Below are 12880 nucleotides of genomic sequence, written 5' to 3' on the forward strand. Positions count from 1 at the left end.
ACTTTCATGAACGGTAGTCGTTCTTGTCGAGCTTCTCAATAATGGGATTTCCACTATTCTCTGCCATTATCCCAAAACAATGATACAACACAACAAGCTAGTCTTCTCCAATCTTTCACAACACGTGCACAACACTACACCAAGCAACCTTTTTCACTGATTGCTAAATAGTACATGTAATCTGCAATCTGTTTGCAGATAAACCTTATGTTTGCTTCCTGCAAACACCTCAAAAACTACACATTCACAATCTGTAACTTGTGCACTTACTTTTGGTCAATATAGCCGAAATCACAGTGTATCCTGAAACTATTGTCCGCAACCTTGCGGCTCTAAAATGGGTCTTGAAACAGCCTCAGATGCCCAAAATAACTATGGGAGGGCCTAAAGGGCTAATGTGCAGAATATACAGTGATCTACTTGCACACCAAATCACAGCAATCTAAGATTTTTTCTTGACCTTGCTTCCGGTGCCTCCACAGGCACTATCCAAGAGAGAGAGTGGAAGAATGGGAGAGCTTCTTACCCGTTGCTTGCTTGCTCAAACCTTGCTTCTTCTCCTTCACTTCAACCTTCAAAATCAACCTCTCTTAGTGGCATGGCTTTGATACCATGTCAAGAATCGTGTGATGGGGGGATGTGCTTGAGCTGCTGCGCCAAACACACTGTATACACAAGAGGAAGCTCACTCAAGAACACAAGAAGAGAGATGGATGCGAAAATGTTTTCTTGCTGGTTTTTTCTTCTTCTTCCACACACTATAAAATGTACATAAAGTATAGATAAGATACAATATAAAGGAAAGTGGCCTTCTAAGTCAAACAGTGCATAACCGACTACACTAATCGACTGGCGTTATATCTTTGCCAGCTGTAGGTAGGTGTAACAAACTAAATATAATAAGTGATAAGTCAATGGCCATGTGAGTATCATAATGACCACCAATGTGCTAAATGTAGACGTGCGGACTCATCTAGCCAGGCGGTCCATCATCAATGTCCTCACGTGTTGAGCTTGCCATCTCAACAGTAATCCTCTTATCTTTTTGCCGAAAGTCATCAGCAAGCTTCCATTCTCAGAAGAGGAGTAGGCCAAATACGACTGGATATTGAAACAAGAGCCTTTAACTAGCTCAAATATAGAAGAATTCAAAACCTAGAAGACATGGTGATAGAGGAGTAGGTTGTGAAATAGATCATCAACCAGTGCAACCTCAACAAGTATCTAGAGAAGGTTGGCCAAGCCATTGTTTATTGTAGAAAGTGCATGGAGTTCTTGCAATCCTTTGATGCCAATATGAACCATGGCACAGTGATAGTGAGGTAGGGAGAGGAGACTCCAAGAGTAGAAATTGAGCTGAGTCTATTGAATTGGTAGAAAGGGCTCTAGGACAAGCCCGAGAAGCGGCCAAAGAGAGACGTCAATGACATGTTGGGGATGGAAAGGGGCCATGTGTACACAAATGATAGGATTGGTTTAGCCAGTATCCCTAACCCTGACATCAGATTGCATGCAAAAATGGTCCACACATTATTCTTTAGCCAGAGATACAATGCTTTGATGGAGCAGGATTGGAGTACCACTGCTCAAGAGCCTTACACAGCTAGATCCTTAGATGAAATTGACTAGAACGACTATGTGCATAAGACCATTGAGTCTTTAGAAAAAATGCTAGCCATGGTCCCTAGTAGCAAGTGGGGAGTCTTGGCTTCCATAACATAGAGAAGCAAGAAGGAAACCAGTAGCTGCCAAAGCAGGCAACATAGGGTTCGTGGGCATTCCAACTACCATAATCCAGGAAGCTATGGGAGATATAGAGAGGGAAGAAGTGGTGGAAGAAACCCCTGAGTGCTTACTAGCCCATAGGTCATGGTAGTTCGACAATGACTCTGACTTTGGATAAGTCTCTAGCAATGCCATTCTTAGACACTACGTGCCCTAGGATACATTTGTATTTTACTTGAAAATTGCACTTTAGGGGGTTCAAAGAGAGATTATACAGTCTACATTACTCAAAGACTATGAGAAGTTTTCTAGGTTCTCCCTCCAACTGGAGTGGACACATAGATCTCAACAAACACCTCCAATTCTCACCTAAGTATGACTTTGAAGATGGCACATATGAGGCATTGAAAGGTAGTTGGTGCACATTAAGGTGCACATGCACTTGGTTGTAGCCTGAGAAACCGTCTAGGAAATTGTAGGCTTCTTTTCATGCTACTCTTTTGAGAGCATGTGCTCCATGTAGGATAGTGGATAGTTGTCCCTCTTAGTCACAACATTGACCTTTTTAAAATTCACACACACTCAAATCTTTCCTTTCTTCTTCACCAGGACAATTACTATAGGTGGAACCTAGTCAGTGTGTGATCAATTTTGTAGATGAATCTAGCCTTTAACAACTTATATATCTCCTCCTTAATGGCATGTGTATGCTTTGGATTCATTGGGTATGGTCGCTGCTTAACTGGTGTTGCATCGAGAGTCATAGGGATGTTATGAGTCACAACCCTTGGATCCACTCCTTTTATTTCATCTAAGGACCAAGTAAACACATCCATGTACTCTCCCAGGAGAACGATGAGATCAGCCTCCTCTTTCTCAGTTAGGTCGTCTGCTATGAATACGGGTCAAGGATTTTCCCCTTTCCCTATTAAGTTAACTTCCTTGACCTTAGCATGCCCTTCTGTTGGTTTGCTTGCATGTCTCCTTGCCTCTTATCTCCTAGCAATATCACTACTTTGTCGCCCTTTTTGAACTTCCTGAAGCACTCTCGGTCTCTTTTGTCTCTTCGTGCCTGTTCAATCACTCGGTCTTCTGTATCATACTCTATTGTCTCAGTCTCTTCCTTACTTTTTTCATTTGTAGAGTAGCAGTCTTCATGCTGTTGGTCATTTGAATAATCATATTCTAACTACTCATCATTTTCTAGGATTCCACTCTTAGCCTTATTTTTGTTTCTGATTAGTGCCCAATCGTACAATAGGTTCAAGTCATGCACTTTGGTCCACTGCCACTTCAGATCCTCCATGAGGTCCTTCAGGGGTTTGAGATTGGTAGGAGCTGGGCTACTAGCTAGCTCTCATCAAGTGCTCAAGAATCCCTTTGAGTTTGAATTTGTAAGATGGAACATGGAAAGAAAGAGGTGTTGGTCGACTGCTAGAGTTCCTAGCCATCATGTAGAGTGGTACTCATGGTGTGGTCCTACTCTTTGGCAACTAAGATGGTGTGGCTTTGTGGGACTCATTGGCTATCCTCGCAGCACTCAGAACATTAGATCGATGGTGACTAGCACATGCATCCAATATCACTCATAACTAGGGCAAGGGATGTACTTTCTTAGTGGCCTGTAGGAATTCTGACTTGTGAGTCTCCTTTTTCAAGATGGCAAAGATGGCATCTAGGTCAACTGGCATGGTCTTCTAGGTGTCCATCTTTACTCTTACAACTTCCAATATGTTGCCTAAGAATATTAGACTATTACCCCAATCTTCTCTGAGAACTAAACTCTTGCTATCTTCAAGGGCCAATCTTCTAGTACTCCAAATGGTCTAACCTTCATCCCGTTAGCCAACGTGACATTAAACCTTGCAGCCTCCACAAGTGGGTTACCCCAAGACTGTATGGCTGAGTACGCTGACTCCTGCTCTCGTATCTATGATACCTTTCTTGTGGTTTCTGCTAATGCTACAACAAATAAGACTGCGTGCATTTAAGAAGCTCATGATGTTTCATAGTGGAGACATGATATTTTGACATGTTTTGTTGATGTCCTGTTAGTATTTGATTGGTTCTGTTGAGGTTCTATTTTGCTCTATTTTTCTTCTGTATGAGAGGCTAGAATAATGATTAATAAAGTTTGAGAGCATTTGGATTTTTGTTTATGGATTCTTGATTGTTTTGAATGATTTAAGTTGAGCTAAAGGCTTTCTAATGTCTTTCTATTAACCCTCTGGTGACTGTCTCTATAAAGCCTCTATCCATGCCTTCCCAAAAAGAGTTTACATGCAAGGACTTAGACACTGAATTTAGGGCTAAGTTAAGCATATGCATTGTTGCATCATGTTTAGGAAAGTCAGTCAGTCCAAGCTCATCATGTACTTCTACCCATTGCTTCAACACTTGCCATAGTGTTGGTTTCTACCTAAGGAGCTCTCCCAGAGGTAGAGTGATAGGGGCTGATATCAATGTCGTGAGCAGATTGCCAACCACTTGCTTTTCATCAAGCTCTACACTCTTTTGCCAATGATTTTGGGTAGTCTTCCTACCTGTGACATCTAGGCTTTGTCTACACGGTGCTACATGCAGGGCAAATGTGTCTCTTGATCTTACCCATGGAGGCAAGACTGGTGTGCTCATGCTAGAGAGCTCATCAATCTTGTCTTCAATGATGGGTTTAGCATCCTTTAGGTGCTCTTGGGATTCTCTCACCCACTCCTTGACCTTATCTACTACTTTCTAATTGTGCCTCCAATCAAGATACTCCCCAATCTTGGCACTCCCCTTTTCTACGATCTTAGGAGAGAAAATGCCTTCGCTTATGCATCCATGATTTGCTTTCCCTTGGGTAATATAGTGGTATTTTCTATCTTCAGTGTGACCCTTACCTCAGCCCTCTTTCTCCTTCTCCTATGGCTATTCTTCCCTATTGAAGATGCATCAAGGTTGCTAGGTCTGGGTAATGAAATACTTTCCTGCTTAGTTTGTGCTCAGTTCATGACATTCAATGGAATTGGCATGGCCTCACCATCAAGTGTCTCAACTCTAAACAGCCCCAATGGTACGGATAGCACAATTGTCAAACTAATAGAGGTCTTCCACATAGGACACTCTGCGTACAAGCATTTGATCCCATATTCTGGACATCTCTAGTTAGCCTTGTCTTGATTATTTGCTTCCTTTTGGGGTAACGAGATGAGATATGCCATGGATGACCACAAGTCAACGAGCATGTGATGGGTTCTTGGTTTTGTCCTCTTAGACCTCTACCGCTTCCCCTGCCTAATGCCATCATGTGCACTAGTTCAAAATCCATCAAGATGGGGTTACCCTCTTGTCATATGAGATGTAAAGTTTTACATATGCTTCATCCTCATTTGGCTCCTCTACATAATCTATTGAAGTGTCGCTTGGTGTATAGGTCACAATGGGTCCAAGTAGTCTAGGTTTTCCTAAAGGGTTGATGTGCATCCTAGGGATGGTTGGCTTTGATTTGTTGGGTGCTAAGAGAGCTAATGGAGCTTGCCTTATGAATTTTGGTTGCCTATTTGCTAGGTTATATGATTTATTGTGTGGTTTTGGGTATGGGAGTTATCTCAGCAATTTGCAATGCATCACACCATGGCCAAACCTACCTCAATTAGCACATGGTCTCAATCTAGGATCCATGCACTTAGCTAGAAGGTGATTTTCCTTGCAATTCAGGCATTGCACATGAGGTCGTGTGGGCCTTTTCATCATCTCTTGAAGCTTAGCCAACTCTAGCTTCATGTCCCCGCCAACTCTTAGCTCTAGTCAACACTCTTTCCCTTGTCATATGTGCTCTAGCTAGATCTTTTGCTAATGGGTATAGCTCTCTTTGAGGATCTAGAGGTAGTTCTATCTCAAGTTGTGGCTCTTGAGCTTCTCTCCTTGAGCAAGTCATCCACACATATGGCTTCTTTGAAGCCCTGGCTAGCACATGCCTCTACATGTTCAATTTTCTCACTATAAGGCCTTGTAATGCCCTTTGCTTCTAATTCCATTCATGAATATAGTGGAGACTACTCATTCATGAGGTCATTCTATCACGAGGATTCTCTCAAAGGGACTTCACCACGAGTATTGTAGTCTTGGATATTCTCCTTGTCCCTTTTGATGGCATTCATCAACCTAACAATGGGGTTATTGGAGTATCCCGCCTTGGAGAATCTCTTAATGAATATATTCTTGAGGTTATTAAAAATTATTGCATTCGGCATTATCTAGGCTAGTGTATTTCTTCCATTCTTTGTCTCCTAGGCAAAGTCTAAAAGATTGTGCATGTTGAGCAAGGTTTGTGAGGTCATTTGTCTCGCATACTTTCTCAGACTACTCTACAAAGTTGTACAGTGTTGGGCTGATACTACTTGTTGAGTTACTTAGCAACCACAGGTATCTTGGTTAGAGTTTGGGGTGATTTGTAGCCCCAATAGCAATGTAGTTGCTAGCATTTCTCTGCTCTGCTCTTTGTAGTCAACTACATTATCTAAAATTTGCTTCATAAGAAGCTTGCTCAGTGTAAGATCCACCTCTAGTGCTCTCTCCCTCTCAACATTTGGTCCTATCCTAGTTCTGTTGGCGAGAGCCAAGATGTGTTGGACCTCACGCATTTCTATGTCTTGTCTTAGCTTCTAAGCTTGATGCTCTTGGTTATAGGTGGTTATGCTTTGTAGTACTTTTCTTACTAGCTTTCTCTCTTTCTCGATATTGGTTATGATCTCCTCGGTTGGTCTACCATGATGCACCATTCTGGTTCACAGGTCATACTAGCTTATAAGCTATTGGATATCGATTGGGAATTCCCCCAAGTCGAATTCATTGTCTCTAGGGTCGGTGCTAGTTCTTGACATGTTGACACTTTCTTAAGAAACTAGGGTATTGGTCAGGTTTATTAGATCAAGTAAAGTTGTGTCCCTAATCATGTTGGTCTTTGTTGCTCTTGGCTTGATAACTCAAGCCTCTCAGTCTTCAATGATTGGTTTTCTTGGTCACTCATCTGGCATCTAGGGATCTTCTTCTACTAGTGGGTTTTGTTGACTTATGCTATCTTGTGTGAGTTTCTTGTTATTCAAAAAAATTCTCAATGTTACATGCACTCAAATGCTCAAGTGGTGCTTATTGATGTGCACTGTGCAAAATTAAGCTTTTTGATTTTCCAATGCACTCCAAGTATTTAAGTGATACAGATGTGCAAGGTAAATGGAAGCAATGCATATGACACTTTCCAATTAGTTTCAACTAATTGGAAAGTGTCAACCATTTAGTTTCAACTAATTATAGCTTCTTCGTATGGGTGACGACCACTCTTGATGGTCCGCTCTGATCTCTACTGCATTCTAGATGCGTGATCTAAGGGATAGAAAGTTTGGTTAGCTAATTTGGGTCTCTAGTAGGATAAGCAACTAATGGTCTCTGATCTTAGTCATTTCTGGACCATCGGGTCACGATTCTTGAGTTTATCATCTCTATGAGCCATTATTTGCATCTAGAGGCCTATGGGGGTGTCACCTAGCTTCGACTCAGGCTCTACCAACCCTAGGATGGGTTTGATGTGCCAAAAATATTATTATGTATACTTGTTTGAGTTGTAGTGTACGAGTTGTAGTGCTCACCCAAGCATGATGCCTCAACCATCTGAGGTTGCATCCAAGGTCACGTCCGAGGTTGAGAGGCTCAAGGTCTGAGTCCAAGTATCAGATTCGGACGATTTTATTGTCGTATGAATTACTCAAAAAATTTGAGTTAGATTCCAGACCATTTGAGTACATACCAAAGATGGTGTTTAAGTGCGGCGGGACAGGCGTCCAAAAAGGCAAAAAATTGATCAAATACTCCAAGCACCTACTTTGATATTGCAACCAGGGTCCTGACTATTGAGAATAGCAAATGATGCTTGTATGTATGCTCATAGAGGTTTGCCCATAATTGGCTTTGTATGAGAGAGAGAGACAATGATGAATGCTCTAGTAAGAGATGTCTAAAATCCCATAAGCACAAAGAGGAAAAGTGGTACTATCCAAAAAGTTATAAAGGCATGTACTTGACACTTCTTTCAAGGTAAGGGTACTATCAATTGTGTCACTCAAGATTATGTTTATGAGTCCAAGCTAATCTATCTTGGAACCTAATTTACTTGAGTTACAATTCATTATTTTGATAATGTATCGTGTGCTTGATTTGCATCCACCATAGCCGAGTTCTAGGTCCGTGTTTCTCAACATGGTATCAAAGCCATGGCTAAGCTAGATAGCTAGTGGACGCATCTTACTTCTTCCCTGCATACTTTAAATCCTTCCTATTTTGATGCCATCAAAATCCTATTTCCATCTCAATTTCTTTAATCCATCCACACATCCATTGTCTTGTACAAGGTGAAGGAGCTCAAGGAAGGAGGTGCTACTCGAGGTGCTACTCAAGAAACTTGATGTGAGGTTCACATTGGAGGTACTAAGTAAGGGGGTAGCTTACCAACACGCTAAGGGCATGCTTGTGAAAGAAGTTGGGGGATAGTTAGTCCAGTAAGCAGAGGAAAAAGACAAGCAAGAGGTGAAGGCCCTCTCAAAAGTCAAAGGAAAAGATTGATCAGATCGATCACTTATCAAAGAGGATAAGCTAGAAAATGAGAACCGTGGAGACATAGTTGTTGCTTCGAGATCTTCTGATCATAACAATATCTCAAAATTTACAAACTCCAAGGTTCTTAGAAGGCTTGCTCAAAACCGGGGAGCTACTCGTAAAATCCATCTGAGCAAAAATCCTATGTCCAACAACTAGAATCAAGCCTAGTGAAGCTAAATCAGATTGAACAAGAGCTTGATCAGGCTAGACAACAGGGAGTTTATGTTGGTGGATATGCACTTGGAGATGTGGGTAGATCTATGAATTCAGAGATGTTAACACCATATTGGAGAATATGGGAATTTCCCATAAGTTTGGGACACGCGGTCAAATCTTTGGATTTGTTATAACTTGAATACTATAACTCCAAATTGAGTGCTCTATAGCTCAATAGATTCCATTTTTCAAGCGCTTTCCAATGATAGGTCACATCATATGGTTTTGAGAAACTTATGGGCATGTTATCCGAGTGCCACCTTTTTAGTATTCAAAAAATGGGAATTGGGAGATTCCCAAACTCACTAATATCGTGTTTGTTGCATTCAATATGGATTGTGTGAGGTGGGTAGAAGAGCAGAACAGGAGCTAAGATTTGGACTGACGGCACATGTGAGTGACACCAACTTGTGCTTGCTCATTGATAATGGTATGACTCACTATGATGAGTTGTTCCGCCTCAAGGGGGTAGCTATCAAGGCATATGCATTTCATATCGTGTCTAGTATGTGGAAGAGTCCTGCAAAGAGATGCTTCATGTGGATGGGAGGTTTTTGCCCATTTGAGCTTTTGAAGTTTTTTATGGCCATGTCAAGCCCTTCCAATGATTGTCTATCCATTGAGCCAAATAAAATCCAAAAAATTCATGTATCCCGAACTTCAATGTATGAGAGTTTGTCAAACCAAGCCCATGAACCCATCAGTGTGTTCATTTGTAAAATCATAAAGCAAAAAGGAGAAGTACCACTCATCAACAAAGGGACAAGAATCACAACAAAGGCAAAGAGCATGAAGACTAAGGAGTCCAAGAAGATTAAAGCATGCACCAAAGAGTGTGAAAGAAACACAAAAAAAATTTGAAGAAAATATTCTCCACTGCCGATAACAAAAACCCTCCCAAATTGGATCCTTATTTCCCATAGTAGATTTTATTTCCCATAGTGGATGTAAAAACCCTACCAAGAATGTAAAGTTTCAAGCCTTAACTTGACTATGCTGCCAAAGAGCTAGTCTCCTGGTCCATGTTTGTATGCAAGGGGGCCAAAAGCCAGCAAGGGTAGGAACTCATCATTTAAGGGGGGGTGTTGAGAATAGCAAATGATGCTTGTATGTATGCCCATAGAGGCTTGACCATAAATGGCTTTTTATGAGAGAGAGGCAATGATGAATGCTCTAGGAAGAGATGACTAAAATCCCGTAAGCACAAAGAGGAAAAGTGGTACTATCCAAAAAGCTATAAAGGCATGTGCTTGACACTTATTTCAAGGCAAGGGTACTATCAATTGAGTCACTCAAGATTTTGTTTATGAGTCCAAGCTAATCTATCTTTGAACCTAATTCACTTGAGTTACAATTCCTTATTATAATAATGTATCGTGTGTTTGACTTGCGTCCACCATATCCAGGTCCACGTTTCTCAACACTGACTATGATCAACAAGTATCAAATGACACTTAGAGCATACCTATAGGGCTTGGGGATGCAAGAATATGAATCGGTGAGAAAATTTGTGCTTGCATTGCCCTATATAGCTCTCTTTATCTCTCAAGCTCTCTCTTGACTCAATACACACAAATGAGCTCTCTCCCCCTCTTCTTGGCCTCTTAAACCCCTTCTCTCTTGCTCCTTTACTTCCCCCTTCTCTCTCTTTGCACCCTTAATGCATCTAATCTATTTTTCACCCTCTTTTAACTTGTTTTAATAGAAATAACCCTACTATTTGTTTCCCTTATTTTCCTTGTTTCTTCCTATCTTAATGCATCCAAAACACAAAGCAAACACCAATGCTACTCCATCCTACTCACCTAAATTTTAAAAACCAAAAAAATTGCTTGCAAAAGGAGATCAAATTCCCTCGAACTCCCTCATTTCCTACCTATCTCAAGCATCATTTTTCAGGGCAACCCCTACTTCAATGCTCGATTCAGAGCATGCAAGCACCCAAAACTTGAATCCATTTGACTCGGCACAATGGAACAAAAATGAGGAAGCTTGATCGCTAAGACCCATGGATCACTTATTGTTTCAAGTGTTTCAAAGCCAAGTGCAATGGCTATCTCTCATATAGTCATGCACACTCTCATATCTACGAGTGTAGTGAGCTTACCTTCATGCTTGATCGAGTTGCCTCCTCCCAGAGCTCTCTAGTAGTTCCATGATCCGAGATGAAAGCTCAAGCAAGCTCAATCCTCAAGCTCTAAGATCCAAGCTCCATTGTTGTGTGCAAGAGAAGAGAAGAGAAGAGAAGATGGAGAGCTTCTCTACCACAATCCATCACTATCACACACTCACTCCCTCACACTCCCTCTCTCAAGCACAAACACAAGCAAGAACAAGAAGAGGAAGAAGAAGAGAGCTGGTTTTGGCCACACACAAGAATAAGCTTCTTCATTCAGTTTTTGCATTTTATACATGTCCTACCTCCTCCTAGGGTGCCCATCCCTTCTTTACATGATCGGTCATTTTAGCCTATGTTCTCTTTTCCTATTCCCTTCCTATTTATATTGTTATTTCACCCACGTCCATCTACATTTACAAATTGCACAAGAGGGAAATTGGTGCTCTTTTACAAAAATTTAGGGTGTATTTTTATATTTAAATTGTGTATTTCCCTTTTTGCACTTGCCCTAGACTTTTAAAGTTGCTCCTGCACTTTTGGCCTTTTTCTTTCTATGTTTTTGTGTTGGACAACCTTTTTCTACCTTGCCCTATATCTTTTGATTTTTTTCACTTTATTTGCACCGGGGTTAACAATTTCACATTATCATTTGGAATTGATGCACCATTATCATTGTTAGATTGATTGGCCATTTATTGCCTAAGTTGTTGAGAATGGAAATCATTTGGTTGAATCCAATGAGTAGTTATGTTGTCCAAACTTCTCAAAATGAAAAATAATTTGACCAAAATTTCATCTATCATATGATTCAATTGAATGATACTCTCATTCATGCTATCAATCCCTTGAGAAAGTTGTTGGTACTCATTAGAATCATGTGGTACATTTGCTTTAGCCAAAGGCTGCATATCTTGATGATTTCTAGGCCAATGTGACTCATCATTTGTGTTGCTCTTACCAATAATATTTAGCCCTTTATTTGTCACCCTCATTGATGAGTTAATCTCTGCTTGATACTCAACCAAGACTTTATTCATATTCTCAATAACTTGTTCTTAGCCATTTGAGTAGGTGCAATAGAAATAACTTTGACTATCAATAAATGGATGATATATTGAGTTGTACTTCATTGATCCTTATGATTTTTCTCTTAAAAAAGCTTAGTATATGGAGGCAAGGTAGATTTACTAAAAATGCCACTTTGAAATTAGGTAAGAGAGGTGGTTCCAAAGCAAAATAGTAAATTATACCTAATTATCTACAATGACCTCCTATCAAAAAAGTGGCTATAACTTTTCACCCGATATCAGAATCAAGAATTTTTTTATGAAAAATGAAGCTAACAAATAGCTCTTTAGGATTAGCTATAGCACTGTACTTTAGATTTAAAGTTAAATATTTTTGAATGTAACGTGTCCTCGTAGTATCATCTAGGACACGTCTTGCAGTCCATCGGAAAGGATGTTTAGAAAGCTCCGCCTGGCACTCCCATGGAATGTTACAGGATTTGCAATCTAGGTCTTCCCGCGTCTGCCACGTAGCGGAAGTATCCTGGCCATTCCCACTTAGGATCGATCGAATTTAGGGTTTCTCCTGATTGGTCATTAACTAACAGCAACTAGCACCGGACTCGAGCGAACTACTTTACACAAAAACACCAGGTCCGAAGCGGATTCATGCTGCACTTGGTTCAAGGAGAATGGAAAACGAGAGGGATGCAAAGCTCAACCTCTCTGCCATAAGGCATAGTCCCATTCCGTTCCCCTAAAACAGCGTAAATCAGGTAAGACATAACTCTAGGTCATTGCTTTCGCTATTTGTTTTGACGATCATCCCGCTGTTCTTCGAGATTTTTGAGAAAAGTTCCCGGCTAACCGGGACCACCCAACCGTGGGACGGACCCATGGCCCATCCTCTGCACTTTCCTCGGTTTGTTTTAGTTATGTAATTATCTAACACATTAATTTGACACGTAACATCAGCTTCTTTAATTAATTCGTTAAACACCGGTTCCTTCACGTAATCTTATCATAGAAAAACAATATCAAACAAGTTCTTTATTAACATATCATCATTTTTATCTTTGAAATACAAGGAGTTCTGCCCGTAGGCTTGTTCATAATCTGGCCGAAGGCTATCCAGTAATCCACAGTGATCACTATTCCAAGCTTCTGCCCGTAGACTAGT

General features: G+C 40.7%; 1 pseudogene; it reads left to right on the top strand.

The window, feature by feature from the left end:
* Positions 1-6898: 6898 nt before the first annotated feature.
* Positions 6899-9435, top strand: LOC148012977 (transcription factor TGA2.1-like; annotated as a pseudogene).
* The last annotated feature ends 3445 nt before the right edge of the window (positions 9436-12880 follow it).

Source organism: Lygodium microphyllum, chromosome 26 (genome assembly GCF_053477565.2).
Source record: "Lygodium microphyllum isolate KBCC chromosome 26, Lygodium_microphyllum_v1.1.10, whole genome shotgun sequence".
In the NCBI taxonomy this organism is placed as follows: Eukaryota; Viridiplantae; Streptophyta; class Polypodiopsida; order Schizaeales; family Lygodiaceae; genus Lygodium; species Lygodium microphyllum.